Here is a 21,558-nt window from a genome sequence, read left to right as displayed (position 1 = left end):
TTGAAGGGAAGTGTCTCTATTTATATCCCCTTCTCTTATTATAGCTTGTTCAAACACAAAGAACAGATCAAACTGATTCCTTTTTTGAGTGGCAGTTCAGTTATAGCCTTCAACTGAGACTTTGTCTATGACTACTTATTTACAACAAATAACCAATCTGCAAAACAAAGAAGTAAAATTATTGGTCAAACAGTACAATTTGTCATGTTTTATAAACTGTAAGTCTGAAATGTAAATACAAAACCGACCTTGTTTAGAAACTCCGTGAAAAGCATGCCTTGCTTTTCAAGCAAGTCTTTTTTCATCAAATTGCACCTCTTGTTTAAATTCAGGTATGTTGTAGATGCTTATGCCCTGTGATAGATTGGCAGCCTGTCCAGGGTGTATTCCTGCCTCTCACCCAGTGCATGCTGGAATAGACAGCAATATAGACAGCAATATGGAAATATAAACGGCAATATAGATTTCCAGTATTTTGTAGAAGAGAGAAGAGCAGTTGCATCAGGTGAACCAATGGAAAGTGTACCACCAAGTTTCCCCTGGCAATATGGCTAACTCCAAGTGGTAACAGACTGAAGTATTTGTAACTTTTACATTTGAAGTCTGTCAGTTGAAGTCTTTTGTGAGACACTGCTGCATACTTTTACAAGGGATTATTTTATTGTTTCTGTCAGTTAAGTGAATAAATAATGCAATACTATATTTGATTCTCTTATAAGCTTTGTGACTGCAACTGATTTATTTTTGAATAGAAAAATTTACTTTTCAAGGCAAGTTATTCTTTTCACCTGAATTCTGCGTGTCTGTTCAAGCACTTGGGGTCTTTTAAAATAACAGCCTATACACACCTTTTTGTGATCTAGTCTTACATTTGTCTTCGGCTTGGCTTGCAGTGATGGCTACGTCAGTACTTTCATTGATCAAGGAGATCATATAGTCTATTAATATTATCATCGATATTAACAATGGTGAAGGAATGAATCTCGCCTTCCTCCACCCGCATTTGTTTTATGCAAATCTCTGATTTCATATTTAACGTGCCTATATTGTTTGATAAAATTACTTCTGAACCAGCAACGGTTAACTGAATCATGCACATTTGTCCTGTGACCGAATCGTGCCTCTGGACATGTGTCAAATAAATTCGCATTTCTGAATTTAAAATTAACACTGCAACGTCCGAATAAACTCCAGACATCAACCAAGTCCTGAACATCGCTATGTGTTGGACGTTATGTGGCCTCATCGATGACCGAGAAGATTGATAACCCAACACATCATTCAACATTTACTACTACTACTGTTGTGCCGTTTTTCTACCTATTCGAAAGTGACTTCTATGGAGTTCGTCATCTTGAATATGTAACAGCAGTGTTCGGTAGGACAACCCCCATCTACCGAATGCTTAGATGCTCCGCAGCACCCTCTTGCTGCATCGTGATCTCGCCGATGCGGAGACGCTTGCCGAAGCAGGTCACCTTCTGTCATTGCAACAAAACGCAGAATTGTTTACAATTCATCATATTTCTGGATTACGCATTTCGCACCGGGTAGGTCAACAGTGCAGAAATGATTTTTCTATGCGTTCTTGTTGGTAATTGTGCGATTTTGTATTTTAAAAAACACCAGTCACATAGCAAACAGTGTTATCTGTTGTTACAACAGCTCACCTGTTTATTTTCTTCTTTAATCTAAATTTGCGTAAAAGTTGTTCAATTCTTTATAATTTAGTCAAGTATTGATTATATTCGTAGCCTTAAATTATGTGAATTTTTATCATTCTTTAGCCTATACCGAAAATCTCGTTCTCTTGACTTCGTTAAGATGTTTGCGCGTTGCTTAAACGACTTGTCCAATTTCTGCTTAAGGCTTACACTTTGTCGAATGGTCCAGATAGGCTAGCTCCATATGTTTATTCACTTTATTGTGTCGACAAATATATTTGTGCACCTGTTAAATGGTGCACAAATATATTCTATGATCACTTAATTTAGCCTATTTTCGAGGTCACCCACTGTGATTCCAAATTAATTCGTTCGTATAGCCTAGGCTAGTTCTCAAATTTGAATAGGCTATGTAGAACATCAATACATGTTCATGGTTGATCAACTCTGGCTCAACTACTGGGTTGACCTTTGGGGTAAGGACTTTCGTTTAATGCCAGTGACGATATGTTAAGAAGCAATTCCGTAAATGACTTGAGAGAATATAGAGGATATAGAGGCAGCTCACAACAGCTAAACACAATGGGAAACTGTAGTCCAGTATGATCTCATTCTCGTCAGTACAGTAATTACGGCGCATCCCCTATGTAAATACTGTGGTTAAATCTGAGATAGTGACCTTTTATTGCGATTACAGCAGCCGCATCCTTGTCCATATAGTGAGACAAACATACACGGTTGGGTGAGGGGACACGGTTCTTGTAACTGGATTCATAGTCATCGGCGCATCAGAGATATACTACAGCCTCATTTCTTGCATAGCAGATAAATCCGAAATATCTTGGGAATTATTTCTATTGATATAGCGAATAGCATATTGATGACGTTTATTAGATTATGGAATAGCCGATGGTAATGTCGAAACATTGTAGGCTAGCCAACGGTATGGGAAACGTTGGCTATCATTAGAAAAACATTGCAGAGCACAGTTCTGGAATGGAAGTTTTTAAAGCAAACTCTCTAAAAGCTGCGAAGCGGCGTAACTATCACATTTTTAGTAACCGTAGTCCATATGTGTCGCGGGAAATAATTAACAAACATGTAGGCCTATAGGCCACCTTGCCACATAATTGTCATTAGGCTATTAGACTTATTTGACAACTGCAGAATGATACATCTGACTTGATTTATTTATTTGCAAGTTAGAGAAGGTGAAATAGTTTGTTAGCTATATAATTACTGTACCAAATCTCCAATGCAATGCTTAAAACCAAGCCCATTGCTTAATTCCTTTATTGGTGCAATTTCTTTAAGACAAATTAGCGTGAAGGGCTACATTAATTTGGAAAGACAGACATCGCACATGAGTTGGTTGCATCATATAGCCTAGCCATACCATTTTCTGAGAAAATTATGTTTTGCTCAACCGCATACAGGCTCGTACTCGTATACAGGCTACACATGTGGCTCGTACTCCATACGACTGTGGAAAATCTACAAGCAGTAGGCTGCAGCATTCGATTGATAATATAATGCAGGGGTCGTGTCGTTTTTTTCTCTTGGGCTTAAGGCTTAATTGGAGTGCTTTTACGAGATGGCCACGGTGTCAGCAGGGAGATTCCACTCTATTGTGCCTGTCTTGCCGTCTCTACGCTCGGGCCAACAGATGGCAAATGTATCTGTGAGTACAGGGCGCGTGAAACCTGCCCGGGGTCCAGGAGGTTCAGTCGGGGCAATGTTTTTAAAAGCCATTTCTGAAGGTCCTTGTGAAGGCTGCTTTCGACTGACAACATCCTCGGACTCTACTCTCGCAGATCTAAAGAGATTGAGGGGGAAAGTTAATCATATTATGTAACCGGAGGACATCTGGAGGGAGAGGTAAAGCGATATTGAGGACACAAAGAACGACAGGGTGAGTTTCAGGGCTTACTTCTACATTTTAAAGGTATTTGGACCTATGCTGTCTAACTGCTGTTTGTGTGTTTTTATTTATTTATTTATTTATTTATTTATTTATTTATTTATTACTCAACTTCGTGCACAGTTGTTCGTCTCAATCTGAGAATGTGGTAAACTTCACTGATGCGCGAACGTTTTTCAGTACTTGCAGTTCAGAGCTATCCAGGGTCCTGAAGCGTTCTCGAGACTCGCATTCCTTTGTGGATTGTGTGTTGACAGCGAGAGGTTGATACACTTCTGCAGTAGAGGAACAGCTAGGGGGATAATCCAGTTGGAAGGCGAAGGAGAAAGGAAGCCACTGTCGCTCCGTGGCTCTGCGCAGCTTCACCGCAGACCGGATTATCTGCTCCTTCGAGCTCTTTTTGTTCTCAAAAGTGCATATAATAAGTTAAGTCTTCCAAAAGCAACTATTCAGTGTTGCAGAGTCTATAGGTGTGTCTGTGCACTTGATATTGTTAGAGTGAATGGGAGCCATTTCTAAAGTTAGGAGGTTTAGCCTTTTTTAGTCAATTCTGCCTGGAATGTAAAATACAAATTTTTACCCTCTAATCGTCCCTATCTGTAAAAGTCTGGTCTGCATTTGGACTGGCCTGTGCTCTGAATAATTCTGTATTCATCTAGCTCAAATAAAGCACCACTCTAAAATTATGCTGACTGGACTGGCATCTTCGGGTTAATTTTCCCAAGTCTAGCCTGAAAAATCCCTCTTATTGGTCATTTAATTGTTTCAGCATCTGTAGTGTTGGCACGCTGCTGGCAGTTACTCCATGCTCTAACACGAGTAGTGCCTCAGATCTAGAGCCTGAGTGGTCTGAAGAAAGAAAATATGGCTGTCCAGCACAACCACTATGTAGCAGTTCTTTCCCTCAGCACATGTCATGTCAACAAGCTGTCAGGAGTGAGGACCAGTAATGAGTGACAAAGTCAATTGGAGTAGCACTGCAAAACAGGACATCTTCTATTGGCCAGTATGCTGCCAGCGGTGCATGTTAGTGTCCTAAACCTGATAGTATACAATTACACATCATGCACTATTAGAGAGCCATTCTGAGTTATAGTTGTGGTCAGTTCAATTTCAGTTCAGTCACTTAAGGAAATGAATTGATATTCAATCAATTAACCAAAAGATCCACATAGAACATTTAGGCCCCTTTCAGTTTATTAATTGGATTTTAATGAATTTCCTGAGGTGTCTGCATTGAATACTATTGACCACAACCCCTGTATGTTCCTCTAATAGTAGAGCAAAGGTATCATGGTTGTCACTGAAGAGTCTAGATGTTGCTGATAGAGAACTGTTGTGAGAACATTACACAGTAGCTGAGGAGCTGTTTTTCTACTGAGGGGTTAAAAACACTTAACTTTCTTATGTACCATATTTTCCTGAAGCTTTATTTTCCTCTTGTACTCTCTGTGCCTCACCAGCTTTATTTGCTTTCTGGATTATGATTAGTTTAATAATGTGCTTCACTTGTCTTTGTCAGTTCAACACAGGCTGCACCGAGACTTCATGTGACAAGCGTTTACCTTCAACCTCTGATTGTTTTTGCTGCCATGGTAATTGCCTTAGGGGGGTGGAATTTGTTCTCACCCTTCAGCCTATGTCTACATTCAGAAAAAAATGTGGTGGGTGGAGATGTCAAGTGTAATTACAGAGGGGGAGAGTTACTAGATTGGAATGATTCATTCAGTGTTTTTAATCCACATCCTTTCTGACAGTCTCCTTTGTCTCACAATTAATGGTAAGACGCGTATCAACAATTAACTAACATGGCCACTTGGAATGGCGAGTGTCAGCATGGATCCACGTGCAGTGATATTGTCTCTTGAAAGATGATCATATGCCTAAAAGTCCAGGAGCTATTTGACCATTACATCAGTGAAAATGTTCTTGTTAAGCAGGGATGACCCCTTGGTCTTGTAAAATCTTTTGACTTTTTGTGTGTAGTGCTGTTGTTCTGAGCGAAGACCAGGCAGTAAATGAACTTTCTTTTCAAGTGCTGGCACCATTTTGTTTCAACACCAGTTTTTCAAAACGTCCAACTTATGTGTGTCACATCCAATACTTCCCGGCCCTAAGGGATGATAAGAGGATTTCACTAATGGGTTAAAGGAACGTGGCTCTTTGTCCTTGTATGTGCACGGCCTAGATTTTGAAATGGCAGACCCTACGCTGGCGCTTGGGGTGCAAAACAGGAGGACAGCGATTGGAAGGGCCATGAGAGGGGAGGACAGACAGTTTTTCAGTGTGACTGACTGCAGTTGGACTCCAGTAAGGACAGAAGCACAAGCCTGGGAGAGTGGTTGTGTTGTTTTGTCACTCAGAGCAGTTGTTAAAGGCAGCAGCATGTGAATCAGGTTGTCATGTCACACGGCAGGAAGGTTATTTGAAGGCAGCCTGGCTGCAGTTACCCTTGAGCATTATTACATTGCGTGGTGTTCTCAGTAGATGACCTTGTCTGAGGTCACATGCACACAAGACTCTTTCAATCTGCAAAAAGTACATTGGTACAATTATATGTCTGAGTAATAATAATTTTGTATAATGCCTTTCTCATACACAAGGTTGGTTCACAGAGTAAATAACAATGCACATACATGCATACATAGATATACATAAAAGAGAAAAACAAATCATATATATATATATATATATACATATATATACATAAAATTCAACATTAATATGAGCAGCAGAGTAAAGAAAATGGTGGGGAGAGGGTGTAGTTTTAGGGAAGTAGTGTTGCATGAAAAGGTGTTTTTAGCTTAGATCTGAATGAGGAAATGGAAGTTCACAGAATCACAGAGGTGTTGTGGGGGGGCATCCCAAAGTTTAGGGGCCTTAGCGCTGAAGGTTCTGCTGCCGGTGGTGGAAGGTCTGGCCTTAGAAACCACAGGCAGACCAGTGCCAGAAGACCGAAGGGTATGGGTGGGAGTGTAAGAGAGCTTTGAAGAGCTTTGAATGTGCTGGAGAGCAGATTGCAACGTATTTGTGATGTGATAGGGAGCCAGTGTAACTAACTGAGAATGGGGTTATATATGAGCAGCCTTATCTGTGTGTGTGCGCATCCTGGGAGCTCTGGACATATCATAGACTGTGGAGAGTTTTGGGAAGCTGGTGAAATGGGCATTGCAGTAATCTAAATGGGAGGACATGATAAATTAAGGATCAGTTTTGGCACCAGTGAGATTGAAGGATAAATGTAGGTGAGTAGTGTTGTGGAGATAGATGATGGATAAAGTTAATGTGAGCTTCAAAGGAATCGAAGTGTAGAATCAAAAATGACTCCAGGGTTGAAGACTTGGGTTGGTCAGGTAACTGACATGTCCCCAATCACAAGACAGAAATCAGTAGTTTTAGTGGTTTGATTGCCTTCCCAGAGTGGAGCACAGGAGAGCCCCAGACAGTAAAATGTTCAGTGTTAAATCAACTCTTACAGAGCACATACTGTATGTTCCTACTCTGGTCCATACTGAACTCATATGGACTCTGTTAACATTAAACGTGAGGACAAACCAAATTATCCAACAGGCCCACTACTCCTCTGTAAGGTGTACCATGTACACCGCACCATCCTTCACCGTAATTCCTCCCATTATGAACCCCCGAATCAGTTAAGTGTCAATAATTAAAGCACTGGAACTGCCATAGAGGCTAAGAGAGTGAATAACTGAGGCTAACAGAAGATAACCGAGCACTGATGTGTCAATGGGTCTGCAGTACAATTATGAATCAGATTGTATCTATGAAAGTGCACTGAGGGCTGGGGGAAAGGAAGAGGCCCTGGTTTGCATGAGGAGAAAAACAACCCGAGTCTCCAGCTTCCCTGTCTGCGTCAGCATGTGGGAAGGAGGATTAATCTGCAGGGAGCATTCGGCGCTCTCTCCAAGGAATCCTAGTCTGAGCACAAACAACACATCCTCTAGGCTCTGTGTGTGTGTGTGTGTGTGTGTGTGTGTGTGTTAGAGAGAGAGAGAGCCACAGAGAGACTTTATCATTGAATTAGCCAAACCGGATACACAAGCGACAATGAAAATGACCTTTCTTGCCCAACACTGAGACCACGTAAACTGCAAGAAAAGTTGGCCTAACACAAGGCCCTGTCTTTCAGTTTAGATAAATCAGCCATTGATTTCCCCATAGCAATGTGCACCCGCAGAGACCCCAAGCAGGGACGCCGCTGTCACATCTGCTGCTCCCCATGCAAATCCAATACGCAAATCCATAAGAACACAACTGATATTTACATTGCTAATTTAGTTTATTACAGATCCCATGCTGGTCCCAGCAGATACAGCAGATTGTTACCATAGCGTTCCATAGTAGCTAGTCTGGGTCTGGAATGCAGAACTAGGCATGTGTGGTTCTGAGGACAGGATGCTGGGTGGAAGAGAGGCTGTTAGAGATTTCACAGGGTGAAGCTGTCAGTCCGACTGTCTTTTTTTTTACAGCGAATTAGAATGGAGGCGGATGACATTTTTATGCAGAATGAAAGGGATGTGGTTTTGAAATGATTCATTCAAACAAGAGGAGGGCCCTTTCAAGAATTATTACCCACACGTTTACTTCAATTTTTATGCAGTTTCACTGGTCTGGATTATTTAAAAATGAGAAATAAAATTGAACTTGTTTGTATTTTCTTGAGGACATGAATAAAGGGTGTATATGGTTATTACGTAAGCATAATTCCTGAGCCTATTTTATTTCTGAGTTTTAGAACCATGGCATGTACCATGGTATGTTTGTACAGGTAAATGCATGCGCAATTAACCCTTCCGTTGGCCTTCATCTTGTACAAGGCAGATTATGCAATTTACCGTACCTAACAGATCTTTGCTGCCAGTTCGCGTGAATGGTAAATGGACTGCATTTATATAGCGCTTTTATCCAAAGCACTTTACAATTGATGCCTCTCATTCACCAGAGAAGTTAGGGGTTAGGTGTCTTGCTCAGGGACACTTCGACATGCCCAGGGCGGGGATCAAACCGGCAACCCTCCGACTGCCAGACAACTGCTCTTACCTCCTGAGCTATGTCGCCCCTCCACATGGGATCAGGCATAGATATCTGGAAAAAAATATGTCCAGATTTATGTCATAAAACCTTTTTTTGAATAATAAAAAATCTAAATTGCAGTTCTCTCTCCCTCTTCAGTTAGAGCAACCAGTTCCCAGGTTGAAAGATTTCGTCCCATTTATCTACTAACTGACTGTAGTTTTTACTTAATATATGGCACTAAAACTCTAAGTTGCCATTGACTCCAAATGTTTTTTTAACTCTGTTTACAATTGAATCTAAGGTGTTTCAGTTTTTATTCGAACTGAAAGCAGTGAAGCCAATCGGTTATTGAACTTATATAGATTGACCTAAAACCACCTCTATTATGATGGAAGCAAACTCCTTTGAGCTATTTCTTTTGCCTGAATGTCTGGTTACCCACCCCCTTCACCCAATTTCCCAGAGAAATTGTTGAGACCTGTTACAAGCATTTCCAAACCAGCCATGCAAGGACCATTTTCTGTGTGCTTGTTATATAAGCAAGCGCTTTGTAATTTATATTGAAATAGTTTATACTTTAAAAAAAATAATAATGACAGGCTCCATTCGAATACACATAAATTATAATTTATAAGTCTAATAGTAAGTCTGTTTAAACTATTGATCCTTTTTTAGAGAATGGTACTGGTGCCCTTTAAATCCATCTTCTGCATGACCTTTGAAAACACTGTTGTTAATGAGTGCTCCTGCTGTGCCTTCTTTCTTCAGAACTCAAAGCTTTTTCAATTTATCACATCTGCACTATACAGCAACAAGGTTAAATATGTAATACTGGACTAAATTTCCAGTTCCCACTATTTATATTTTGAGATAACAGGCTTAATGTGTTGTCTTTGACATTTTTCCCCCTTTGATACAGTCCTGTTCAGTTCTTTCCCAGAATTCTCCACAAGGTTTCCTCACTATGGTTACTGTAAAGAGTCTTAATTGAGCGGAGAAAGATTGGTTTATTAAGACATGGTTTTACCTAATATAACAGCTTTCAGCAGGCAGCCAGATACTGTTACAGCCATTCTGCAACAGTTAGTCAGAGATAGCCAGAACTACACTTTAACAAAGTCTGTGGTGCTTCTCTAAGCAGAACTGTAACTGGATCAGGACTGTCCTGACTTTTTATGTTGGTCCTATAGAGTGGCCAAACAGGAAACTGAATTTGCGATTTGGGGTTTGAAGGTTTTAATCCCATGTGGGGCAATGGCATTGCATCGTTGAGTAAGGTACTTAATCTGAATTGCTTTGGTAAATAAGTGTAAATGCATTGTATGTAAAAATGTAACCTGTGTATGACACTGTGGATGAGAGCATTTGCTAAATGCCTAAATGTTAACCTTTGTTCCAATAAGCAAGACGATCCAACTGTTCCCTATCTAGTTAAAATGCAGATTGTCAACCTGTTAACTGAACAGCGTAGAGACGTGGCTCGTTTGTCAGGCTACCAAAGGGAAATATGGTACCTGTTCACAGCTGACTTGCTCCAAGGAGGAGCAATTACCGGTAATTGTTTTGTATTATGAGGCAGGAAACAGCTTTGCCTGACATGACAACAGCAGCCTTTTTGTGTTGTGTAAGGAGAGAGCATATAAACTGATGGGAGATGAGCGTCCTGGGCATGGCCTGTGTGGTACTACAGAAGCCAGGATTGGTAAACTGCCCAAGTGAAGGAGGAACTGTTAAAATATTTTTCCTCTTTTTTTGCAATGTGTCTGCTTGTGCGTGCATGTGTGTGTATGTATGTGTGTGTTTGTGTGTGTGTGTGTGTGTGCATGTGCATGTGCGTGTGCGTGTGTGTGTGTGTGTGTGTGTGTAGGTGTGTGTGCGTGTGCGTGTGCGTGTGCGTGTGTGTGTGTGTGTGTGTGCGTGCATGCGTGTGCATGTGAGTGTGTGTGTGCATGTGTGTGTGAGTGTGTGTGTATGTGTCTATGGAGAAATGTGATGATGGAGGCTGACTGAAAGCTTGCTGCTGTGAAGGTGCCAATGAGGACTTGTGTTTATCACAATATGGCTGCAGGAGAAGGAGAGAGAGAAAGGATTTGGGGCCCCTGGGGCAGGGGGCAGACCCCAGGGGCCAGGGTGTGTGTCTGACATCATGTAAAGGTGTGACCAGGGCAAGCAACGAAGCTGTGTTGAGGGGACACAGTTGATGGATGGTCGCTATGGGGATGTAGGTGTGGGAGGGGTGCAGAGTTAACCCACATATGGAGCAAAGCTGAATGTCACCACAGGAAGCGTCAAAGAAAGGCTACAGCAGTCTGTCTGTGGCCTGATGGGAAAGCAAATGGCTTTGACTTTCTTTCTCCTTGTCTTTTTGTAAAGTATGACGTTTCTGTCTGTTTTATGTTTGTAAATGAAGAAGAATGATTTTATTTGAGAAAACATTTCAGCAATGTTTCGGTTGACCTGACACATTTTTTGTTTTTTTGTTTTAGTGAAAAGTAGGCTGAACATTTCTTTATCATTCTACGCATGAGTGAGGGACTTTGATTAAATGAAAGTTCAGTGAGAGAGACTGCACAATTCATTAATAACAACATTTGTATTATTGACATTAATTATTCTGTTCTCAATCAATTTTCTGCAAATTAATTTTTGTATTATTCATGCTCTCATTTTCCTAGTCATGAGATCAGACATACTTTGGTGGTGCACTGCATAAAATACATTAGTTTTTTGCTGCAGAAAAAAAGTGTTAATATCTGCCCACATATCTGCCCAAAGCTCAAAGTGTCAGCTGGTTTTTTTCTCAGTCATATAATTAAAGTTAGGCATTGAACATGCTGTCAGCTCTTCTGAAAGTAGCAGGTATATATCTGCTACTAATGGTCAGGTAACTGTCAAAACCATATCCATCATGACACCAGAGGAGGTGCTATTGAGCAATGAGGCAGGAAGTACCCAGCCAACTGAAACCCCTCTATCCCTGGATAGTGCAATGTCCAAGGATTCGTTGCCCAAGGGAACTTCCAACCGTACTTGGCATCGATACTAAAAATAACTTCAAGTATACCTTATGCTTAGTTCTGTATTAATAGTGTGTGGATGCCTGCGGAGTTTGTGCGTCAGTCTCTGTGTACAACTCTAATTTGTCCAATGTCGTCACATCCTGCAAGCACCGATTACCTCAGGGATTTGCAGGAGGGAGCAAATGGCACAAGGGGACAAACAGGACCTCCCAAAATAACAGTTTTTTTTATGGTGGCACACAGAGGGCGTGCTGGAGGGTATAGCGGTGGCTTGGGGGACACCCCCCCACCCCCCGCCGTCGCGTGCCGCTGGGTGAGCGTGCCTGGGTGCCTGACTGTGCTCCTCAGAGCCGAAACACAGCGAGGCGGCCCACTGCGCTCCTCAGAGTCGAAACACAGCGAGGCAGCCCACCAGCAGCTGCGGGCGTGGCACTCAGAGTCCTGCTTAATGACTGATTACGGAACCCAGCAATCAACACGGTCTTCATTCAAAGACTCTACTTTACGTCAGCGTGTGCGTTTGTGTGTTTGTCTGTGTGTGGCAGACCTGGGACAAGTACGTGTCTAAAATAGTCTTTAGAATAAAGACTCTTTAGAAGCTGACGAAATTCGAAAATGTTCCTGCACATCCCAGAGAACTTTCAACAAAGAATCCTAATTACAGCAGCTGTTAAGTGCATGTTTTCAGTTGCCCTGACTGGTTAAGAGACAAACAACAGGCGCAATTGGGGTAGGCCCGCTGGTGAAATTCTGCATGTGTATCAGCTATTCTGCAATTTTTTGGGGATTGTGTTATCTTGTAACATGGAAAGCTATTTTAAAGTTGTGGGTTTCAATGGAACAGCCTTGGGATGGTGGCGGTGACAGTTTCATCAGATTTTGGAGTGTATGTTTGCAATATATCTGTGTTTGGAGTTTCCACATGAATTAGAGCTTTTTAGGGTGTATAGCAGACGTTGGGAAACATAACGTGAGGCTTTGGGTGCAGACAAACACAAATGAATAATTTATTCTGCTGTGAAGACATTTCATGGGAAACATGCTAGCCGACAGGATGTCGTCATGGAGATTGTGCCCTGGATCTGAGGCGCTGTCACGCTGAATGTTTCACAGAGAGCGCGCCGCTCTGCTGGCGTTGAGATTTCCCACCCCACCTGGCTGCGCGTCCGTAGCAGGCTGTGCGGACCGAAAAACCCCTCCCAGCAGCCACTGCGGTTTTCACAGCCCTGCGATCGCTCCCTCACGCGGCACCCTGTTAGCCTCAGACGCGCGACACGTCTGCTTGCGTGTGCAGGTTAGCCAGCTGCCGGTCCTCATAGGGGCTGCTAGTGTTCCCGTCAGGCGAAATGGAAACTGAGCGCATTCGCCCCCGATGGTGCTGTTTTCTAGGACGTGTCTTCCTCTGTGTCCTAGTGAAGACTAGATCGCTGTAGCGCAGCTTATACCAGATCCATTACATTACATTACATTCCAAGCATTTAGTAGATGCTCTTATCCAGAGCAACTTACACAACTTATCCAGAGCAACTTACACAACTTTTACATAGCATTTACATTGTATCCATTTGTACAGCTGGATATGTACTGAAGCTATGCAGATTAGGTACCTTGCTCAAGGGTACAACAGCAGTGTCCTACCCAGGAATCGAACCTGTGACCTTTAGGATACAAGACCAGTTCCTTACCAATTATACTACACTGCCACGCTCCATGCACCTGTGGAGGCGCCCTCTCCTTTTTTAATTAGCTTTTTGCCCAGCACTATTGTTTACTTCCATTGTTTACTGACCTCCAGATTGCTGTGATCTTTAGTGTGTTACTCCTCTCATGCCCAGTGCATCTGTGCTGCTGTACATGATATTAGATGTGGAAAGTTCAGGCAGTCAGAAAGTAAATGTCCTGCCATGTGTTTCTTCCACTCAGCCAGCTGATTTTCCTAATTGGTTCTACCTCCTGGCTGAAGAATTGTGCTTATTAGCAAATCCAGATGATTGGAACTAAACACTGTAAATAAACTCAGACTTTTACTTTCTGAACCTGGATTTTCCACCTCTGCCTGACATGGGGCCATGGTGCAGAGCCAAGGCGGCCTGTGCCGTGTTGTTAGGGCTGTTCATTTGGGGGAGACACAGGGGAACAGTCCCAAATCGGCCCAGAACCCACCATCTGTTGAAGGGCCTGAAGCCCCCTCAGGCTTTTTCTCATGATCAGCACAGATTGATAATGTGTGTGCTTCTCTCTCTCCGTCCGCCTCTCTCCCCCAGGTAACCTCCGTTAGGTTTGGCGGAAGGCTGCCCTCGCTGGCGTTTATGGAAACGTGATTTTCCAGGTGGAGAAGGTAAGCCCCGGTGTTTCCTGTGTCTTTTCCATGGCTTGAAAGGGAGGCTGGGATGTGTGGGGTTGGGCTGGGAATGCCTGAAGGCTTGGCATAGCCACACGGAAGATGGAAACTCTGTCAGCTCCACTGGTTCAGAGAGCCCCTTTCAGAACCAAGCAATCTGCCATATGAATCTTTAACCAGACAAGGGGCTCAGGGTTTGGGCTAATTGCTTGTCAACACACTTTACACATGTTTAATGAGGTCTCCTCCTCCCGATACATGAGGAGACTGAAGGGGAGGCGGGGTTGGTTTAGGACTGCAAGATGTTTGCATACGCATGTCTGTTTGACATGCACACCTGTACTTGCTTTTGAGTAAAGAAGGTTTAGAGTGATGCTCTGCTCTGCTCACATTGACCTGTCTCTGATGGCAGGGCAGCACAGTACACTGATTCACTGTAGCTTACAGTGAGACAGGCTGATGCCAGTAGAATGGATGACATAGCCAAATTCACTCTACAGGCCAGCCAATCAGTGATAGCTAGCGTGGGATTTTTCATGTGATTGACTGAGTTTAATCAATAAAATTACTTTCTCCTCCTAAGCAACATACATTCAACATACATACATGTTTAAATCAGTGATTACACCTGGTATTTCCGCCCATTAAATGGCAGGTGAAGCTGTACAGCAGTCAAGTGAAACGCAATGGCAGCTTTACCCTTGCCGTGACCCAGGCCTAGAAACATGACTGAACTCGCACTCCTTCCTGTCCTAACATAGTACAGCGTCTCAGCACTGCTGCATCCAAGGAATAATAATGTAGTGTGGAGCTGGTTCATTCTTAATCTTCTATAATGGAGTCTGTCAAAACAGAGCTTTGCTTCTCCTGGGTAACGAGTTCCCACCAGTTTTGATAAACAGGACAGTTGTTTGTATAAAAAGCGCTCTCCATGTGGGCACACAGTGTTACTCATCAGCCGTTTCCTCGTTTCCACGCTCCCCTCTCCAGGGCGAGATAACGGCTTCAGCTGGCAAAGAAAACAGGAGGAATATACAAATATGGGAGACTTAATTCTGTGACCAACCTTCCACAAATGTTTCCTGCAAGAGACTTGTTTGCTATTTTGCCTGGGAAGGCCATTTCTGTTGAAGGTTGTCCAATTTTGATGATGTCATTCACTTCATACTGTCATGAATTGCATCTGATCAAAATAAAACCCAGGACAAAAACGTTCTGACAATTTTTTAAATATAATTTTATTGACATACTGTAATAAATACATGCCGTAGTGGAGATGCATTTTTCAGTATTTCACTGCTGGAAGTTTGCTTGAATTGTAGATGTGTTTTTACTGTGTTTTTCACACTTATAGCACAGAAAGACTTTCTTTAAGCACATAATCCTTTGGAGAAGGGATGGGTGAATGCACACTTCATACCTGTCGCTCTGACCTTTATTCAAAGAGGTGCTATAAAATGTAAGTTAATATTTATATACAGGAAGGAAAACTCTCCGCCTGCTTGTTAAACTGAGTCATCACCTTTCCTGTAAAATAGCCTGCAGGCAGAAGGGACGTGTATAAACGGACATTCAAAATGAGGTTTAAATAGGTCTTTAATGGGCAACGGGTCGGCTCATTTGTCAATTGTGCAGCTTCCCATGTATCCGTAGTTAAACATTTGGTGTTGTTCGCTCTGAGATGATTTTGTGCAATCAACGCTATATGTGTGTATGTACATCGTAGAATATACATACTGTGTATCATTTTTAAAAAGAAACCGTAAGAGTACAAGGTCTTCTGAAATGTGGGTGGGGGCCTGAATTGATGTGAGACACAAGGCAAAATTGTGTGGTTATTTATTGCTCTGCAGCATGGGAACATTTAGATCGATTGAGCAGTAACTCAAGGGGGGGGGGGGGGGGGGGGTGCATGAATCGGGAGGAGGATGCTCTGCTGAAGTAAAGTAGAAACGACAAAAGGATTCAATGTCTTTTTAAAGAGTTGTTTTCACACTTAGCAATATAGGCTGGAGAAATCAGACAATGCCATAACACATTCATGATGGTTGACACGAGAATTCCTGTATCCAAAACTGCTTATGACAAATAATATATCTGTACAGTCCACACCTCTTCATTCCTACTGTGCATAAATGTAAGTTGTCAAAAAACCCATTATAAATCATTACAAATGCTAACAGCAGCTGTTGAGTAGGTGTAATATGTCTACACTGTGGGCTATTTTATATTTTCCCTTCACAAACATTTTCTGTCACAGGTATAAGAGATGTATTATTTGCTTATCTAAGTCACTAACAGTGCTCACTCTGGAGAATGGCCTCACATCAAATCCAGCCCCACCGGATGGCACAGCGAGATGGCTGTTAAGCGGGAACGTCTCTCCCTGTTTTAATTAATAATCACAGATCATTTTGGCAGCATCCTGAAGAAGTCTAGAGATGCTGTGTCACCAAGGTAAACAAACGGGAGAGAAAGTCGGCCCTTGCGGAGGCTTGTCTCCAGAGAATTAGGCCGCGTGTAGGTCTGCCGGAGCCCTGTGATCGTGGTGATCAGCCGCGCTCCTCTGGCTGTGGATTTGTGCGGCCTTTGAAGCGGCTGCATCAGTATTCCGTGAGCGTCGGCCGGCTAAACGGCGAGGAGGCGGCGCCGGCGCTTTTTTAAAGGGGCCTCGCTCTGATTTACCTCCGCCCCTCTCCTGGATGTTTTGGGAGAAGCAGAGGGCCTTGTTCTTGAGGTGGGACTGGCTGCAGCAGCCGTGATGGGTTTTATTTTCAGCTCTGTTAGCTGCGTCTGAAAGCTGCTTACTGTGGAATATCTGCTGACCCGCAGACGAACCATTGTTTCATTTAGCCCGCTTGGGGAACCTGGGTGTCGCCTTTCTCCTGTCTGGCCTGGTCACTTAAAGAACTCCCTCCTCTTCATCGAACGCTGAGTTCCCTGGTGGCCCCGGAGCTTGAGGCTGTCACCACCATTTGCGCAGCTTGGAAAGCAGTTGACTCTGAATGGAGACTAGGTGTCGATAAAGTCAATAAGTTCAACACAAGCTGTATGGATCAAGTCATTCCATCCTGGAGGAAGTGTCCCACACCCTCCCCCCATATTCCGGTATCCAACAGATGGTTAGTTTATGCAGGTTTCTTATCAAGCTTCAACTCAGGTTTGTGTTGAAAAGCCATTACTTTTAGAACGTTTGTTTAGCTGAGATAATACGTGTTCTTAATGTCGTTCCTGCCTGCCGGACAATTAGTCAGTGGTTTGTCGGTTTTAGTGTCATTGCTTGAGATTTCCTTTCTAACGAGACCAAAAATGTAGACTTAACAGCTGTGAAAAGAGGCCTGTTCTTTGCGCATCTTTGCCAGCACAACCTGTTATCCTGCTATTTTATGAAGGTTTAAAGCAATTTTGGCTCCAGTGTTTCCCCAGTTGTACATCTCCACGTATTCATCAGGAAAAAGCCATTTTATCTCTATTGTTTCCTGGCACCCCGTCTACCAGTAATGCAAGCCTGAAGAGCTCATCACGGTCGCTAATGTGCATTTGTAGCACTTTATAAATGGCAGAATTGTTTGCAGACGGGCCAAAGCTGAGGCGATCACAGCAATGGTTTACACATGTGTGCACCTGCAACCATGGGACTCTTATGGGGAAAACACACAATATGTACAAACAACAGCCATTCATATGGGGGATATTAATATAGAGTAGGTTGCTGTAGTTCATGGTATGTTCTTGCTGCAGAACAGTTAGTTGCACAACCAGGTGTATATTGTTGAGGTTAATGAAGCCATGCATGTACGCACCCATCTCAGCCCTTGAAGATGATGTCATAGGGAAGAGGGAGGAGCACGCTCAGTCACATAGGTACAAAGCCTCTTCTGCCCCAGAGCTCTAATGGGATAAGAGTGTCCAATCCTGGCCAAGCTCAGGACAGCTAAGCCTCCAGCGTGTGGCAGGGTCAACACTCGGGCTGAGACAAAAGTAGCTGCTCATTAAAGTAATGACATCAGCGGTCCTAGTGGCAGGCACAGAGGAGGGGGAGGGGTATCTCCCAGGTGACATCAGAGGCCCGCCCTGTCGCTTCCATCTCAGGTCCGCTGGCTGACTTCCAGTCTCATCGTGGTTTCCATTCCAGAGGCTTTCACATGTTCAGGGTGCTTTGTGTTAGCTCTGTGAGACATTTTTTCAGTCACTACCTAATACATAGATTGTTGACTTGTTTATACTGTCTAGACTGTTTATATGTATTGTATTGTGTGTGATGACTGAATAAAAAATACTACTACTACTACTACTACTACTACATTTGTCACCAGAGATTCCATTCACAGATTTTATAAACATGCCAGCCACCCTCTCTGCTCTTTAGCTGTAGTAGTTTCCACTTGGCAACAGGAGTTTCCAGTGTTTTATTACAGTGCAGAGTCCTTGGCCATACCCCATTAATGACTTGTCAGAAAACATTGGAATGTTTTTGCTGGTAGAGACACAGACCATTCAACGTTAAACATATAGAACTGATGCCTGGTTATCTGAGTCTAGAGAATTTGTTCAAAGGACCTAACTTTGATTCATATGTAGACTTCAGGCTAAAGTGAACAGGACATACACCCATATTGGTTGTACACACTGTATATAATCACTAATATTATATACAGTGTGTACAGTGTGTGTGTGAGAGAGAGAGAGGAATTTCTATAGTCGGATTAGATATGGTGTTTAATACAGCAATAACTTGCCATGCGGACAAACCTCTAGTTGTGCAGTATATCACATAACTGTGTTTAACAGGGCTCTGTTTAATGAGGCCTACATACTGCCATCAGTGTAACCCACCCTGCCATACGTGCCCACCGCCCACATGCCCGAGGGAGTGTGGGAACGCCCCTCGCCCCCTCACACGCTGTCACTGTGGACTCGGTGGTCGGCGTGCTGTGGATTTCCATGTTCTGTTGCCTCCGATATCGAACGGTTACTCAGGAAGAAAAAAATGTTTAAAACATGGAGGCGTAGGCTCTCAACAAATGGCTTTTTTGGTCTGGTTTTTTTGCCAGGGGACTGAAAATAGCTCTTGGCTCATTATGCTGTATAATTAGTCTGAGCACTAAGAAATTATCATTTTATCTACGCAATTACATCACATCTCAGTCAACCAATATTACCTTCAACAGATCACCACCATGTCTCTTTCCAGATCTACATAAATCTTCTGTAGCACAGTTTTTGCATGAGGATGAATGAGCAAAATACTGACAAAACATTTTCCCCCAAAGCTTTTGTAGCGTCCTGTTTCACAGAAACCTGTTAATATTTTCAGAATCACGAGAATTATCAAGAGAAGTGTCAACTGGTGTCAGTAAAACTGCAGTGAAGCTACCTGCCTTCCTCTTGTATCTACTGTTTGTAGCTTGCTTTAGAGTTTTCACTGAAAATGGAACTGCATACTAATAGCAAACTTTGTATGAAATAATGCACAATTTGCTGAACTAGCTTGGAGAGTTCACTGACTAATTGGGGGTTTTGACATAAAAGACTCCATATCTGTGGGGACCAAGCTTCTCAGCTTCATTTTTTCCATTTTTATCACAAAATGTTATACATGTAGTCTGCATCAACCACTTCTCACATCTTACGATTCTCTGTCAGCATTTTATGTCATCCCCGTCCGCCACCCCGCCAAGGGAAAAACCTCTGTAAATATTCTCAAAGCATTATAAATAACGCTCCATATTCCTATGCTGTAGCTGCTGGATATTAGAATTTTAATTGCGTAGATATTATTCTCTATCCACTGTTAAAAAACACGACTGATGTCAACATGATATGGAAGACAAATTAATGATTTTTTAGTTCTGGTTTTTTATTTTCTTGGCATTTTATGTGGACTTGTGTCACAATTTTTTTTATATAGGGCCCTGAACCAGCAATTGTGGAATGTTGGCCTGCATTATCCTGGTCTGTCATATAAACATAACGACAGAGTTTAATGGCTTTCTTTTTATATATAATAGCATGATAGGATTAACATACCATAAATTCTTATCAAGATATGTTACATGGGTTGAATTATATTGTACTGTTAAATTCCACTTCTTGTTCAAAATGGACTTGCTCCTTTTCCTTTTGTCACCTGACTAGATTCCTAACTGGGCCTCATTCAGCTATGACCTGCTGTAGAATTTGTGTCATCACCAATCAGAATGTCTATCAGTGGGAGGGTCTTTGTGATAATGCTGACCGACCTTTAAAATGTGGACAAGGATCATATTGGCTAAGATAGACCGTGGTGTGTTGTAAAGATGGGGTGTTAACTGTTTGGCAATAAACATTATCACACCAGCTAGGATGGAATCCTACTGAATTTCAATTCAATTTTAAATGGTTCCACAGTTGTCAATGGTTCCAAAGTTTAGCCACATATAGTGAAATATGTGAACTTTTTGAGGATCCTTATTTTTTCATCACTCAGGTCATATAGTTAACTGTGAAGATTGCAGTTGCTGGTTTATCGCGGTGACATACCAAGTCAATTAGTCAATCTCATTGTACCTCCCATATTTGCTTTTCCGATATATTACTACACAGATCTTCAGAGAGGCCTGGAGATACACACTGGCATCCACAATAACAATGGAAATTTTAAAAAGTGCACTTCTTGCACTATGTGTCTTACTGTAAGCAGAGCACTGGAAGATCTTGAAAGTGGAGCTTGCTGCTTATAAAAGCAACTCTTCATTGAGGTGTTGTAGTCTTTAAGACTTCCTCAGTATAAATACTTGCAATGGATGAACAGGAAGGAGTTCCATTCAGTACAAGAAGGTTTCATTTATTTTTTGGCAATTCATTTCTTGAATTGGAATTTAGTTGGAAAAGTACTGAAATTAGTAAAGGAATTACTATATAAATATTCTCAAATTAATAAAAATTAAAGAGTAAAGTTCACAAGATGGAATCTGCATTATACATAAACCTGTAGGCAAGTTGTGAATGAGTCATTTCATTTAACTACTTTTAATTGATTGGCCATTCAGATTTGATTGGAATGTTTCCAGTAAATAAACCAAGGTGAAGTTGAACCTTAATGGAAAATTCAGAAATTTCACCCCAGATCTGTTTAGAGTCTGAAATGTGATGAATTAGAAACCACGTGAAAGGAATTTTGGCTATTAAGTCACACAGCGTTCTGCTTCACTTCCCAGCAGAGCCTTGTTCCCTCCCCTCAGAGTCTCCTACCCTCAGTGCTAACCCCCTCTCTATCTCCATCACCTCTGACACCCACAGACAGCACAGGAGACTCCATGTTCAGGTCCGTAGTTTAGATTCTGGACCATGGCGCCTCCCTCTCTACTAAGCAGCTTGTGCTAATATTATGTGAAGAGCACATTCTCTGTCCATAATCTTCTGCTCAGGAATACACAAGGACACTCTTAACTATCGATTCACTGGGCTAGTCTGTCACCATCTAGCAGGCAACACTCCAGGAGCTTTATTACAGGTGTTTTCTCGCCACTAATTCCTTAACTAATTTGGTTGGATTTCATGAAGACCCAGAGGCCCTTCCATTTCTGTGTACCT

General features: G+C 42.3%; 1 protein-coding gene across 2 annotated transcripts in view; it reads left to right on the top strand.

Annotated features, from left to right (window-relative positions):
• The window catches only part of LOC118208011 (protein kinase C and casein kinase substrate in neurons protein 1-like), a 54,708-nt gene that overhangs the window by 1,950 nt on the left and 31,200 nt on the right, over positions 1-21,558 (top strand). The window contains exons 1-2 of one of the 2 annotated variants that reach the window (XM_035382261.1): positions 1,158-1,550; positions 13,907-13,980. The gene's annotated coding sequence lies outside the window, so the exon portion shown is untranslated. Of the gene's footprint in view, positions 1-1,157; positions 1,551-13,906; positions 13,981-21,558 lie in introns of those variants that run through there. The other variant, XM_035382262.1, reaches the window with a different exon arrangement.

Source organism: Anguilla anguilla, chromosome 11 (assembly GCF_013347855.1).
Source record: "Anguilla anguilla isolate fAngAng1 chromosome 11, fAngAng1.pri, whole genome shotgun sequence".
In the NCBI taxonomy this organism is placed as follows: Eukaryota; Metazoa; Chordata; class Actinopteri; order Anguilliformes; family Anguillidae; genus Anguilla; species Anguilla anguilla.
The sequence above is the reverse complement of the archived record's forward strand: the minus strand, read 5'-3'. Positions and strand labels throughout refer to the sequence as shown.